Source organism: Zalophus californianus, chromosome 1 (assembly GCF_009762305.2).
Source record: "Zalophus californianus isolate mZalCal1 chromosome 1, mZalCal1.pri.v2, whole genome shotgun sequence".
NCBI lineage: Eukaryota > Metazoa > Chordata > Mammalia > Carnivora > Otariidae > Zalophus > Zalophus californianus.
In genome coordinates, this window is record NC_045595.1 from 98,831,228 (window position 1) to 98,847,732 (window position 16,505).

Genomic DNA, 16,505 nt, shown 5'->3' on the forward strand with positions numbered 1-16,505 from the left:
GGATGGACACTTGCGTTGCTTCCATATCTTGGCTATTGTAAATCATGCTGCAATAAACATAAGGATGCATGTATCCTTTCGAATTAGCGTTTTTGTTCTCTTTGGGTAAATAGCCAGTAGTGGAATTACTGGGTCATATGGTATTTCTGTTTTTAATTATTTGAGGAACCTCTGTATTGTTTTCCACCGTGGTTGCACTAATATATATTTCCACCAACGGGGCACGAGCACCCCTTTCCTTCACATCCTGGCCAATACTTGTTATTTCTCATCTTTTTGCTTCTAGACATTCTCACAGGTATGAGGTGATATCTCATTGTAGTTTTGATTTGCATTTCCCTAATGATTAGTGATGTTGAGCATTTTTTCATGTGTCTATTGGCCATCTGTATGTCTTCTTTGGAAAAATGTCTGTTCGGGTCCTCTGCTTATTTTTTAATTAGTTTTTTTTTTTTTGGTGTTGAGTTGTGTAAACTCTTTATATATTTTGAGTATTAACCCCTTATTGGATATGTCATTTGCAAACATTTTCTTCCATTCAGTAGGTTGCCTTTTTGTTTTGTTGATTGTTTCCTTTGCTGTGCAAAAGCTTTTCATTTTGAGGTAGTCCCAGTAGTTTATTTTTACTTTTGTTTCCTTTGCCTGAGGAGACATACCCATAAATATGTTGCTAAGGCAAATATCCAAGAGATTATTGCCTACGTTTTCTTTTAGGAGTTTTATGGTTTCAGGTTTCACATTTAGGGCTTTCATTCATTTTGAGTTTATTTTGTTTATGGTGTAAAAATGTGGTCTAGTTTCATTCTTTTGCGTGTAGCTGTCCTGTTTTTCCAACACCATTTATCGAAGAAGTGGTCTTTTTCCCACTGTATATTCTTACCTCCTTTGTTATAGGTTCATTGACCATATAGGCATGGGTTTATTTCTGGGATCTCTATCCTGTTCCATTGACCTGTGTGTCTATTTTTGTGCCAGTACCATGTTATTTTGATTACTATCGCTTTGTAGAATATCTTCAAGTCTTGGATTATGATACCTCCGGCTTTGTTCATCTTTCTCAAGATTGTTTTGGCTATTTAAGGTCTTTTGTGGTTTCATACGAATTTTAGGATTATTTGTTCTAGTTCTGTGAAAAATGCTATTGGTATTTTGATAGGGATTGTTTTGAATCTGTAGATTTCTTTGGGTAATATGGACATTTTAACAATATTAATTCCTCTGATCCATGAGCATGGTGTACCTTTTCATTTGTTTGTGTCATCTTCAATTTCTATCATCATTATCTTAAAGTTTTCAGAGTATAGGTATTTCACCTCCTTGATTAAAGTTATTTCTAGGTATTTTATTCTTTTTGGTGCAATTGTAAATGGAACTGTTTTCTTAATTTCTCTTTCTGTTACTTCATTATTGGTGTGTACAAACACAACAGATTTCCTATATTAATTTTGTATCCTACAACTTTACTGAATTCTTCATTAGTTCTAATAGTTTTTCAGTGGAGTCCTTAGAGCTTTCTATATATAGTATCATGTCATCTGCAAATAGTGACAGTTTTACTTCTTCTGACCAATTTGGATGTCTTTTATTTCTGTTCTTGTCTGGTTGCTGCAGCTAGGACTTCCAGTACTATGTTGAATAAAGGTGGTAAGAGTGGACATCCTTGCTTTGTTCCTGGTGTTAGAGGAAATGCCTTCAGTTTTTCACCATTGAGTATGATATTAGCTGTGGGGTTTTCATACATGGCATTTATTATGTTGAGGTATGTTTCTTCTAAACCCACTTTCTTGAGAGTTTTTACCGTGAATAGATGGATGTTGTATATTGTCAAACGCTTTTTCTGCATCTATTGAGAAGATCATATGGTTTTCCTTCTTCCTCTTGTTAATGTGATGTATCACACTGATTGATTTGCAAATACTGAACCACCCTTACATCCCTACAATAAATCCCACTTAATTGTCACAAATAATTCTTTTAATGTATTGCTGGATTTGATTTGCTAATATTTGGTGAGGATTTTTGCATCTATGTTCATCAGGGATATTGGCCTGTAGTTCTTTTTTTTTTTTTTTTTTGTGGTGACTTTATCTGGTTTTGGTATCAGGGTAATGCTAGTCCCATAGAATGAACTTGGAAGCTTTCCTTTCTCTTCTGTTTTTTGGAATAGTTTGAGAAAAATGGGTATTGATTCTTCTTTAAATGTTTAGTAGAATTCACCCATGAAGCCATTGGTCCTGGACTTTTGTTTGTTGGGAGTTTTTTGATTGCTGATTCACTTTTGTTACTAGTAATCATTTTGTTGAAATTTTTTCTATTTCTTCCTGATTGAGTTTGGAAGATTTTATGTTTCTAGGAATTTAAGGGATAGGGATTCTTCATGGGCTAATTGCTGGAGGCATGGGTATATCCATTTCACAGTGGGTCATCTTCAAAGGAATGGGATTTGTAGGTGCCAGATATCTAAGGAGGAAGATTTCTCAATAAGGCATATCTGTAGACTGAGAGGAGACTTATATGCTCATCATAATCTTGAATATTGTAGGAAGTCAGCTAGAATTTAAAAATAATAAAAATGTAATAAAATTCTTTGTTTATATCTGCATAGTGAGTCTGAGGGCCTTCAGGCTTATAAACCTGTCACTGAATTTAGTATCATTTCAACTTTATGAAGCACGTGACGTTTGCAAAGTGCTTGTACAATTACCAATTATCATAATGTTCATCTCCTGAACATTTTAGTTCAGAGAAGCCCTGAGGACTTCAAACTAAGAATTAAAAAACAAAAAACCCAAAAAACAAAAAACCCCAAAACAGAAAAATAAAATTGGTCAAGCTAAAGTCCAGGCTTCTGAGCTTGTGCTGCTGGAGCTGTATAGCTGTGGGGTACCTGCTTTCTGAGTGTGTCCCTCTCTTCCTTCAGCACCCCGAGTCTTCACTGCATGTAGCCAGCCCAGGTCAGTTACTTCTGACTGATGCTAGCACACTGCTTTCGGGAGCTACAAGTATGAGCTGTGTCTACGTGAAGCAGGGGACAGAAAGGCAAAGGTTTTGGCACCTGCAATCCAAGCACTAGGCACTAGTGCAGGATGTGGGAAGAGGTGTTTTCCGTTGCTGGGAAGGAGTAGTGAGGAAAGGGAGAAGCAGTTACAGTCTTTCCTGTTTCAGCCATTAACAACATAATAAAAGATTAGAGTTAGAGTTGCTTAGGAGCCTGTATATACAAGCTGGAAATCAGCTCTGGCCATGTTTATAGGGAACAGGTCAGTGAAATCCAACACACTGGTGGATTTCAAGAAGTTCCGCGGAAATGGTTTCAAGGGATGTGAAAAGTAATAGTTGGAGGATGTGTCTGTTTCCTTCGGAAAAAGGTTAGCTTTCCTACGCTTCTTCCCCTACATTTAAAAGCCCATAGCAGCAGCAACCACTGGCAAGTGGCTATCCCAAAAAGCTGAGTGTGGGCTGAGGGCTGGTGGCATTCTAGTGCATTAGTTTAGGAATAAAAAGCGGCCTTTTCTTTGAAGGTGCATTTGAATTCAACATTTCTGTTAGAATCGTTAAAACCTCTGTCAGAAATTCTCCCATTTCTGACCATGGATTGGTAATATGAGGAGCTGCACTGAAAGAGTAGGTTGGTTTTTTAAACTAGGAAACGTCTGGGGATGCCTGGGTGGCTCAGTCGTTAAGTGTCTGCCTTCGGCTCAGGTCATGATCCCGGCATCTCGGGATCGAGTCCCGCATCGGGCTCCCTGCTCGGCGGGGAGCCTGCTTCTCCCTCTCCCACTGCCTGCCGCTCTCCCGCTTGTGCTTTCCCTCTCTGACAAATAAATAAAATCTTAAAAAAAAAAAAAAACAACACAACTAGGAAACATTGAGAGGCAAACAAAAGAACAGACTCTTCTTAAATACAGAGAACAAACTGGTGTGTTGCCAAAGGGAAGGTGGGGGAGGGGATGGTGACATAGATAAAGGGGATCAAGAATCCATGTGTGATGAGCACTGAGTAGTGTATAGAGCTGTTGATTCATTATAGTATACACCTGAAACTAATTTAACATGGTGTGTTAATTATACTTCAATAAAAAATTTAGAAATAATAAAAAATAAAAAAATTAGAAATTATTTATTTAATTATAAATAAATAAAAAATGGTAAATGGTACATTTTATGTATTGTATATTTTGCCACAATAAAAAGAAATTACTGAGGGGCGCCTGGGTGGCTCAGTCGGTTAAGCGCCTACCTTCAGCTCAGGTCATGATCTCAGGGTCCTGGGATGGAGCCGTGCATCAGGCTCCCTGCTCAGCTGGGAGTCGGCTTGTCCCCTCTGCCTCTCCCACCCCGCTTGTGCTCTCTCTCTCATTCACTCTCTCTCTCTCAAATAAATAAATAAAATCTTTTAAAAAAATTACCGCAAGAATTTGATAGAAAATGCAAAACGCTTCCAGCAACCTCTTCAAGGGGCAGCATTCTTGGATCTTATTACCATTGCAGTGTGGAGTTAATTTTTACAATCCAGGGGGGATGTACTAGGGTGACCAACTGTCCCACTGTGCCTGGGACTGAGGGGTTTCTCAGGGGCTTCCCAGGAGGCAGGACTTTCAGTGCCGAAACGGGAAAACAGGAAAAAGGTGGTCACCTTGACAGTACCCAGCACAGGCACACCTTGAAGAAAGACAAGGTGGCCCAATTGCTAATCGTGGAGAAAAGGCGAGCTAGCACGGGGTGAGGCAGTCTTCATGTGGGAAAGCAAGCCCGATCATAACTTCCTGCGCCTACCGCAGGGGAAGTGTATTTTTTTTTTCTTGCAATTTCATTTAAAATCCGGATTGCCTTGGCTTCTTTGATTTACCTTTTTGATGACCAGTGAACTATTTGAATAAGGAAATTGTGCAGACCTGGCCTTAACTGGGCTGGAGGTGCTGACAAAGGATACACTGAGGGACATAATGCAGAATGCAGAGACTGCCTGTTTTGTAAGTGTCCAAGTTAAACCCCTGGGGTCTTCTGGAGAATAAACAAACAACTGAAATGGTTCTTTTGATGAGCCACTGGCTGCTCAAGGGAAGAATCCCCTGACCAGGTTTTTTGCTGGCTGCCAGCTACTCAGCATTGTACCCCAAATATGAAAATCAAAGTTTGTGTTCCAGAAGGACTTCTTTTTTTTTTTTTTTGCGCCGACCCTACTTCTCTTTCTCATATTTAAGTCCTGTTTGATTGTTTGTTTGTTTTTTGTCTTTGTTAGAGGAAATCAGTTTATTATTTCCCCTTAAGTACAAATAAGTAGCATGTTAGTAATAAAAAAAAAACAACCTAGAAAATATTTTGCTAGACCTTAACGATTACACCACTGGATCATTTTCGTTAGTGAAATTTAAGAACCAGTCTCTACTGAAATGATACATTCATATTTTACTGCATTTATATTTTGAAACACGTAATGAGTGTTTCAAAGTATCTTTCAGAGAAGAATGAAAACATTGCTGTCCTCATTTTTATCCACATGGGAAACTGGTGGGTGTCTTTGGAAGCAACTATCCAGAATCATTTTAAGGTTTTCGCTCTCCCCATCACACCACTTTCCACGAGGCCACGAGCTCTCTTCATTGTAGCAGATTGGACTGTGGGACTCCGTGCTTAAGGTGCTACATTGGTTTCTTGCAGTCGGTAAGATACAATCCATTTTCTTGACCATGACCCATGTGGTTCTGCCCAATCTCTCCACACGAAACGCTCCCGTTTCACTTCCCACTGATCCAGTCACACTGACACTCTCACCATTTTCCAAACACCTCACGTCCTGTGTGTGCCTTTGCCTGAGCTGTTTCCATTGCTGGGAAGTGCCTCACATCCTCAGCCCCACTCCTTACAGAGACTTACTTTTTTCCCACCCCGCTCCAAAGTTACTTCTGTGTGGCCTCCCTGATTCTCCACAGCTGGTTAGTTGGCTACATCAGCCTCTGGCTTCCATAACACCTTGCTCATGATGTGCATATGGTTCTTACTGCATTGCTGGCCGCCGTCTCCACCTCATTAGGATGCTGGCATCTTGAGGACAACCAGCATTTCTTACTTATCTTACAGATTCTTATTTTGTGACTTCAAAAGAAGCTTGAAGACATAGTTATATTTTTTTCTTAGGGAAGAAGGATTAAAACTAAATTTGGTTAAGACAAGTGAAGAATATTTACACAAAATACTTATTTTTTCCCCCAGGGGAATAAATATTAAAACTAAATCCAATTCTGGAAGCATTAAACGTGCAGGTACTTCATAAATGACGGTCACACAGATGAATCAGATTGGTGACAGAAAGGAAACTTTAGAGGCCCTTCAGCCTATGATACAGTTGCTCTACCTTTAGCTACCTGAGTTACCGAACAAAAATATGAAATTCATACCAATAAGAGAGAATTCTGATAATACTAGGGGTGGGGAATAAGAGTGTCATCCTTGGCTTCAAAGGCTGACTGCACTGTTCTCTGGAGACTGCCTCCTTTCTTGTCTTTCTTCCAATTCTGTGTCTGGCAGGCAGACTCATTCAGGCTCCTTTCAGCTATTCATGCCACACTTGTCATGGGATCTCCATGGTATTCCCTCTGCTCAGAATGCTCTCCTCCCTTCCGGTTGTTTACTTTCATGTTAGGAACTCCCAATTCCTCCACGGACTCTTTGCCACATGCCTAAAAGAACAGTACTTACTTCGCCAACAATCTCTTCCTCCATGAACCACCTGCATACTCCTCTGTTTGCCCACTTTTACTTATGAGTTGGTTTGACAGACATTGAGAATCTGTCATCACCATCCACCTGGTGAAGTGAACTTTTAATTAGGCAGGGCCATGTCTACCCACACGCTTTGTGTTGTGTCAACCACAGCTTCTCATGCAGACAAGGGCTGAATGGTACGGGATAGACCAGTCTCCGTCTCCCTGTCAGGTGATAATATGTGGGGCCGGTAGAAACGGCTCATGCTAATGATATGTCTCTGGTAGCTCAGGAGTTTGTTGGCAGCCTGTAAACACCTTGGCTCCTACAGTTGAGAAGGAGTGACCAAGTAACCGTGGAAGAAAATTTAAGCAAAATACTCTTGTTCTCATAGGGAAGAAATATTAAAACTAAATTCAAAACTGGCAATGTTAAGGTAATACATATATTTTTGTCAGTCTTCACATTTTTTCCTTCATTTTTTTCAAATAAAATGATTCAATGCTGACCTAGAAATCTTCAAATATAATATCTTACTGCTAATGACAAAACACCACAGCTTCACCTGAAAGGTGCAATGGAAAGATTTCCTTTATCACGAGAAGGTACAAGAGGAATAATTATCATCAAAGGCTTGTATTGCTTTCATTGTGGAACAGAAAAATTGCCTGCACTTCTCTGTTAAGTCAAAATTGCTATCTGTGGTGTAATTTCCAGAAAAATAACTATAGGATGATGGACTATAACTTAGAAAAATCATAAATGAAACAATCACATGTGCAGAACTGAGGACACAAAGAAACTGCCTAGCATCCAGCTATATCCATTGACTCAAGATCAAATGAGAAGACTTATGTATGATTTATAGCCTGCGTGGGAACTCTCGTTTATGTGGAGACTGAAGATATTCTTATTGTATTAAAATACGGCTGTTGTAACTGAGAGTTATTATAAGCATACTAAATAATAGATATTTTGGTCACTCAGAGATAATAAATGACAATGAATACTAAACAGATTACATGATGTCTCCATTTAAGAGATGGAGACATCAAGGGGTAGTAATGATAATATAATGAAGCTAACATTTTTGAGCTCTTTTCTAAATGCTTTGTGTTAACTCATTTAATTCCCAAAACAGACCCATGAGGTGGGGACTACTGTTATTCCCACTTTGCAGTTTAGAGACTGAGGCACAGAGATGGTGAATAACTTTCCCCAAATCACAAAGCTAGTAAGTGGCAAATCAGTATATTCTGACTTGTGAGCCAGACTTTCCTCAACTTGATAAAAACTGGTAGTGGAATGTCTAAGTGTATCTTTCTTTATATCACAGTCATGTGCCTGAAAAGACATCTGTAAATGAGTAATTTAAAAACAGACCCAGAGTAGAATGTAAGTTTTGTGAGAATTTGTCAACGGCCGTATCCTTCATGCCAGAACACTACCTAGCTCATGGTAGGATCTTGATAAACATGTGATGACTAAGGGAGGAGAATCTAATATAGTATTTCACAGCGAGAAAGTGCTCAATAGATTTTTTTTTAAATTGGATTTAAAGGAATGTACTTTATGAATCCCTTCTAGAAGAGGAGTCACCTTCTGATTTCTTGTTTGAATAAATCCAGATTTTCATATAATTTGCTTAAAATAAAGATGAAAAAACACTCTCACTTGATAGGAATATTATTAAAACTTTTATAGGAGAAAAGGCAAAACAAATTAGGGATGTCACAACTCTTGTAGAATCCTAAGATTATTGTTGAAAACTCAGTTATCATCTCAGGACCCACAACTTTACATATTCACAGTGGGGGATCCAATATTTTTGGGCAACAATTCACCAAGTCATACTTGTGGTCACTTCTCAGGCCTCCAGAAGAGTTTTAGTCCAGTTATGGACCACTCCAGCGTATTTAGGTTATAGAGTCTTGAGAAAACTGTACTATTTAACTGTCTTATTCGTATTTTGGCTCTGAGAGGTAAGTGAAAAAGTTGCCATTAGTAAAAAACTGTTTTAATAACTCACCAACTTTTCTCATAGATTTAGCCAAAAGAGAAGATAGTTTTTATTATTCCCATTACATGGAATAAGAAATCATGGAAGACCCAAGGCATGACCTAAACAAAAGACAGCTCATGTTTCCAGGTACCCTTAGCATTCCCCTACATTGGTTTCACCAACAAGTTGTGAGAACACAAGGATCCAGGAAGCTAGTGTTTTCTTTTAGTGAATTTTAATTTCTTTTCACTTAGGTGCTATGTCAAGGGCTATCTACGAGCTCTTTCTACACCAGCACCTATGAAGACAAGGATGACCAAAAGCCAAGCTGAATGCCCAATGGATGATCCACCTGGATGGGAGTGTTAGCTGCACTGCTGCCCAGTGTGAGCTGAGCTCCTCCCCACAGCCAGCCTCTCAGGGGGAAGCAGTTATCATGCAAAGGGAGTCTTTAGAAAGCTGATTACTTATATTTCCAGTATTTTGAAATCGGCTTTCTGAAACCACTTGGGGAGTTATCTGGTTACATTTTGCAAAGTGAGGGTTATTTTCCCCAGAGAGTCTCTCCCCCTACCCTCCCCACTCCTGTCCCTCCCCCCCAACCAGTTAAACTCTGGTGATACCAGTGTCTCTCCTTCCTACACTAAGGACCACCTGCCCTTTGAAGGGGTTTGGGGGTCATAACTCATTTTAATGAGGCAAATAAGCAAGACTTCATGAGGGTCAACGATATCTACCCCGTTTGCTGCTGGGCCCTCAGAACCTAGCACATAGGCACCTGGCACCGGCACATAGTAGGCACTAAATAAAACTGACTGAAGGATACCTTACTTACACCCTCTGCTAGCCCTCCTTCTTGCTACTGAAAGTGAAACACACCCTGCCTCCAAACTGGTGAAGCTTTTGATGAGCCACCAAAGAAGCTATCATATAAAACTATCTATTGTATGCCAGGCACACACTTACAACAACATCGCACCGATAGTGATGCTCAGCGGATGGACCACCAAAACCAGGATCCTTGGATTCTTTAGGTGGACAAGACCTGCTCTTTTTGATTAGGAATGCTGGCTCCAAGTCCATCAGTAACCTTGGGACGTGCCCTTTCCCTCCTTTGGGCTTTGTTGCCTCATATATAACGGGGAGCAGAGCGCCAACGGTCCATTTTCCTCTGAGAGTTTTTTTGTGAAGTAAACTCAAGTCATTCACAAGGCCACAGTCCTACCCCAATAAATAATTCATGGGTGCTTCTGCTAGTCAGAGTAAGTAAAACTGCAATGCAGTGATTATCATTTAAAATGGAAATTGCTTCTCACAATATTCATACCTACGATTTAAAATAAGTTTGACTGTGTGGGATATAATGAATTCTGTCAAATTTTAGGAGGGGAAGATTTTTTCCCTTCCTTTTTGTTTTTTTTTAAGGACTATGATGCCATTCCATTTAAATCCATTAAATACTTGGTTCCAAGTGTCATTTTGAATGATCCCCATGTTTGTGTTTACTTTCCTGGAATGCAGCCCCAGCCTGTCACACTTCAGTAGAGGAGGGGGTCTGGTATCTGCCACTTTCCTTGCCAGACTCTTTAATGGAAAACTCCAGAGCTGCAGCATCTACACATCTGTCATGGGCCTTTCATTTTGCTGGTAATACCTCAGTGCACTCTTCATTCCAAACCAGTGATGGGAAGGAAGTCTCCATCCATGTGGCTTTAGGTAATTCTGTGACCGTGTCAACTTGCCAATCCATTGTTATCTTTGAGCCTTCTTACACTTATGTAAAATGTTGGCAGCCACATAATAACTTCTTATTTTCAGTTGATGTCGGTATACAGGAAGTGCTAAAAATGATTTTGGCTGCCCTTTTTATTTTGGAAAAGGTCATTCGTATCCCGTGTCATTCACATTTGTAAGACTAATAAATACACATGCTTAAGGAATAATATATACACATCTCTTAAGGAGAAAGATGATAAATGATAGAATGAAAAGAGACTGTAGTAGGCAGACAGCGGAGCAGGATCATCCGTCACCTATGAATCAGGCCACCTAAGATGCCTATGCTGTAACACTGTGGATCTAAGCAAATCATTTTATCTGATGTCTTAAAAATATGAGTAAGAGGGTATCAATTTCTGCTTCTAACCTTCTCATTATAAGCGATCGTCAGTAAGGATGAGAGGTTGCTCTAAAAATTTGAGCCCTGGATACTAATAAAATCAAGGCACAATTGGTGAGGTAAGGTGTATTCAGAGTCACCCAGAAAGAGAATGGTTTCTAAGCCTGACCCAGGCTTGCCTAGAGCAGACCAGGTGTACAAATTAAACCTAAGGAAGGATGAACCAACCGTAGGAAGGAGGTCAGTGAAGAAACAGAGATGCAAGTGTGCTAGGGTGGCTGTCCCTGCCTAGGGAGAGGGACACTGAGCCTTGAGGGTGTGGATGTTCTTTGGGTGCCAAATGGCAGTCTGGGTGAAAACACTAAAATTATCCACTCTGTCCTGCTCTGCTTTCAAACTCACTTAGCCACCCTTCAAATAACTATTTGAATTTTCCTGCTACGTCAATGTCTAGAATGAAGGTGCCCTGAATAGAAAATATTGCTTGCTGGCTTGCTTCATTTATTCATCTATCTATTCATTCGTTCAAAAAATATTTACTGAGGGCGCCTGGGTGGCTCAGTCGTTAAGCGTCTGCCTTCGGCTCAGGTCATGATCCCAGAGTCCTGGGATCGAGTCCCACATCGGGCTCCCTGCTCAGCGGGAAGCCTGCTTCTCCCTCTCCCACTCCCCCTGCTTGTGCTCCTGCTCTCGCTGTCTCTGTCAAATAAATAAAATCTTAAAAAAAAAAAATATTTACTGAGTGTCCACTGTATGCCAGGCACTGTTCTGTGCTCTGAGGACACACCAGTGAATGAGAACAGATCTACATCCCTGTTCTAAGAAAGCACCTAGCCTGGTTGGAGGAGACTATTAAAACAAATAAATAAACTACATACTGTGTCAGATGGTGATAGGCATTAAGGTGAAAAATGAAGCAAATGAGGGCTGAAGGAGTGCTCTTGTTGGGACTGCTAATTTAAATATGGAGCCAGGAAGGCCTCATTGGTAATTTGAATGAAAGAGGTGAAGGAGGGAGGCAACCGAATGTCTGAGGGAACAGCATCCCCAGCAGAAGGAAGAGTCAGTGCAAAGGCCTGGAAGTAGAGATGGGCTTGATGTACCTCAAGGAAGGCCAGATGAGCCAGGGAGTGAGAGTAGAAGATGTATACAGAGGGCCATGAGAGGCCAGATTGTGACTTGAACCTTCTCATGGTGGGGAAACGATATTCCATGATTTAGGAATTTGGTGTCTGGTTGATACTTGTACCTCCTTTGAGCTTGGCTGAGGTGCATCCATCTCTATGAACCTAAACCATTCTTGGAGTCTTTGGCATATTTGAAAATTTGGGGACCTGACTCAGAAACCTGGGGACTCCTTTATGGTGGTGTTCTTAGGGTGACCCACAGGACTCCTAATTTTATCATCCCATGTATCTTCAACAGGTGTTTGAGATGTGAGGTCTGTACTACATAATGCAAGCAGTCATAACAGTCATTGCTTGAGTAGTGACTTTATGAACATATTGAGATGGGGTTTTACATGTAAAGTGAGGGATATAATGGATATAGAGTTCATTTAAGTATATTTATGGACTTTACATTGAGAGATCTGGGCTTGAATCATGGAACTGACACTACCTATGGAAACTTAAGGGAGTTCTTTAAGTTCTCTGAGACTTTGTTTCTTCCACCTCAAAGTGGGTGGTTGTAAAATGAAATAGAACAAAAAGGGTGGTTAGGAAGATTAAGTGAAATGATGTACCTGCCGGCAAAGCATTGGTGGTCAGTAACACAGTTTCCCTGCTCCTCTCCCCTTCCTAATTTCTCCTTTGCACTGCACGACTCAGAATTGCTGCCCACGATGAATCACAATGCAATCTTAATTAACCCTCAATTTTGGCACCATAGGCTTCCAACAAGGCTCTTGAACAACGGAGCCCAGGTTGTTTCAGCAAAGGCCAACACAATCAGCAATGCACCTGGGTTGCACCATACATACTCATTAGTCCCTCTCAACGTCCCACAGAGCTGTGGCGGTAAAATGAAATTATAAATGTAAAGCACTCAACACAGTACTTGGGCTATTACTCATGGAATGTTAATTTTTATTATTTTTATTCCCCTGTAGTTTTGGGGGAAATGTTATGGAAATGCATATGTGTCTTAATTATGCTATGAAAAAGTAAAAAAGAGAACAAAACTATCCAAGCAACAGTGGCTTGTTTTATTGATACCAATGGTGAATTAAGAGGGTCTTTCTAGGGTCTCAATTTTGGGCATAAATTGAGTACCGTGATGCTTGGTTTTATGTGTTTACCTAATTGTTGGCTAGTCTACCCAATTATTCAGTAGGTGTGGCACCATCTTAGTCACCAATCAGTTGACTTTAAGGAGATAATCCTAGTCATGTGGGTGGGCCTCATCCAGTCAGTTGGGTGACCTTAGGAGCAAAACTGAGGTTTCCTTAAGGAAGAAAGAATTCTGCCTCAAGACTGCAGCATCAACTCCTGCCTGAGAGTTTCCAGACTGAGAGCCTGCCCTACAGATTCTGCACTTGCATCGCCCACAAAGCCAGTTCCTTAGAATAAATCGATGTATATGTATGTGTATGCATATCTATTCATGTGTGTGTGTGTGTGTGTGTGTGTGTGCACGTGCGTGCGCGTGCGTGTGCACATGTGTGTACTCCTACTGGTTCTGTTTCCATTTCCCTGGAGAATCCTGACTGATACAGGTGCACATGAAGGCTTATTTATTCCTCTTTTCCTTTTGTCAGTAATTCTTTATGATGCAATTTTACTGAAATGAAACTTGAGCAGCTCCAAACTGCATAGTTAGTTTCCTTCAGCTTTGCAACAATTTCTTTTTGGCCTAGGCCAGGAAACCTGACCCTGGGGTGGAGATCATCCCTATGGTGTGGGAAACAAAGGCAGAAGAAAAATTATTAAATTTCCTTACTACCTGCAGCCCATTGACAAGTCCTTGAAACAGGCAGGGCGACATTCCTCTAGGAACTCAGCTGCCTCCATGTTAATACTTTGCTAAGGGCAAAAGGCAATCCTAGCCTGACCACCCCCCCCCCCCCCCACCAGGATCCTGTAAGTCTACTTTAATGTATAAAAATTCCTTTGGAAACTTCCTTTATCCTCTAAACCCCCCAAGCATATGGCCCACCGGTATATATCTGAAGGGTCTCATGACTCAGGTTTTACTAGACAGTAATAAATGACCTTTTCCTGGGGTGCCTGGGTGGCTCAGTTGGTTAAGTGACTGCCTTCGGCTCGGGTCATGATCCTGGAGTCCCGGGATCGAGTCCCTCATCGGGCTCCCTGCTCAGAGGGGGGTCTGCTCCTCCCTCTGACCCTCTTCCCTCTCGTGCTCTCTCTCTCTCATTCTCTCTCCCTCAAATAAATAAATAAAATCTTTAAAAAAAATAAAAAATAAATGACCTTTTCCCAACAATGGCTAGCCCCCTCGAGATCCTGGAAACCTTGCTTCCAAAATTCCTAGGGACTTACGCTGTCCCTAACCCCCTCCCAACTTGAGAGTATATAATGGGCCACTTCTCCTGACCCCAGTGCAGCTCTTTCTGCCCACAGGTCCTGTCCCGTGCTTTGATAAAATCACCTTTTTGAACCAAAGATGTCTCAAGAATTCTTTCTTGGCTGTCGGCTTCAAACCCTAGCATGGTCTTTCCTACATCACCTACACTGAGGGTGGCTGGAACAGCCTACCTATGACGTTCGAAAGGCACATCACTTGGGCTCTAGGTGAACAGCAGGAAGAACACAAATGCCAAGTGGATAGTTTGTCTCTGGAAATACAGATGTATCAAGAAGTCACAGAGTAAAAACGGTTGGTTTGCTACTCTCTGGGTATGAATTCAGAGCGTAACTAGGATATAAAAACTTTGTTGTCTAAGTGAAAATATATTTGTGCAGTGATGGTAGCACTGCAATTTCTAGAATGAATGCACAGGAGGACAAATTACCATGAGAAGAGATATTACTGACTGGGTAAATCTGCCTTCATTTTTTTGCAAGTCTGTCCATAATCGTATGGAAATAAATCCCTGGTGAAAAGTGAGACAAAAACTATGACATCATTTGAATTTAGTGTCATTGCTCTAAGCTAAAAATTTGGGTGAGTTTCCGTTTTCCTTTGTGGTCTCCAAATTATTTTTTCCACTTTTACTCTCTTTCTTCCTTATAAAGCATTCCTCACAGCATTGTCAGAGTTTGAGCAAAAACATTTTTCATCTCATTTCTGATTTACTATTTTGTGTTACTATGATTTATAATAAGACATATAGATTTGGTCTTTCACAGAGCTCCTAAAAACCTCAGAATTTCAGAAGTGATGAGAGCAACAAAGGTATCCTTTGTTATGTTAAGGAGGTGGACTTTGGACCCTACCTAAGGATAGGGGCTGCTTGCCAGGAGGACCAACCTGTGATTTGAGGGCTGGGAATTTCATTTCACCCCTCCTGTCCTCCTCTGGGAAGGGGGAGGGGCTAGAGATGGAGTTCAGTCACCACTGGTCAATGACTTAATCAATCATGCCTATACAATGAAGCCTCCATAAAAACCCAAAAGGACAGGGTTCAGAGAGCTTTCCGGGTCGTGAACATATGGAATTTGGGGAGAGTGGTGCATGTTGAGAGGGCATGAACGCTAGGTGACTTTTCCCACATACCTTATCCTGTGCATCTCTTACCCTTTTATAGTAAACCGTTGATCTAGTAAGTAAAATTGAGTTCTGTGAGCCACTCTAGTAGTAGATGAATTGAGCCCAAAGAAGAAGTCATGAGAACCTCCAATCTGTAGCCAGTGGGTCAGACACACGAGTAACAATCTTGGGAGCTTGAAGATTGGGTTCAGGAACCCAAAAAGACATTTTATTACTGTATATCTTTCATAATCAAGCAGCCTTTTGTGTACTCTTCAGTCAGTTTTTTCTAACTTCCTAAAATTTGGTTATTAGATACTTTAAGCAATGGCAGGGGAAAATTGTGTTTCCAGATGAGAAATCAACCTGGAACATAAACCAGCATAACCTGCTAAGAACCGGCTTCCCTTAGAGAGACCAGGAAGGCTATGGGTAGTTAATGCGACACCAGAACCTCCAAGAGGTAGATAATGGCCAAGAGGGAGGGCTTTTAAGGTGGTGGAAACCTGCCCATAAAGGCTCAAGATTGAGCAAGGCAAGGTCTCTGAGAGCGGAGCTGTGGAAAAACAAAACTGTAGCCTCAAAAACCCTCTACCTTCCACATGTCCATTTTGTAATTCTTGGAATGCTCTACTTCTGCAGAATTGCTCTTTAAATTCTCACCTGTTTTACTTTGGCTTATCTCTGCAGTCTTCAACTGGCTTCTCTTCATTCTTATTTAATTTTTTTCTTACATAGCCCTTCGCCCAATTTGCCTTCCTTTCCTTCCTACTGTGAATTTCCTGTATTTCTCTTGCCTCCTCTCCCCTTTCCATTTTCTCTCTTCTTCACCTTAGTCATTGAATTTCTTTTCACTGTTCTTAATTCTTCTTCCTCTCACACTGATCTGTTGTGGTTTTAATCATTGCTCAGGCACTTTAAAATCACCCAGAGACTGACATTCTCTCCCTGCAAGGAGGAGGATTTGTGAGTGTGGAAAACCGACTACAAAGACCCAACACATTCAATTTTCAGCACAGTTCTTTCCTT

At 40.8% G+C, this 16,505-nt stretch overlaps 1 protein-coding gene across 6 annotated transcripts in view; it reads right to left on the reverse strand.

The window, feature by feature from the left end:
• SLC9A9 (solute carrier family 9 member A9) overlaps positions 1–16,505 on the reverse strand; it is a 707,437-nt gene that overhangs the window by 86,635 nt on the left and 604,297 nt on the right. The gene's annotated exons all lie outside the window — the stretch shown is intronic.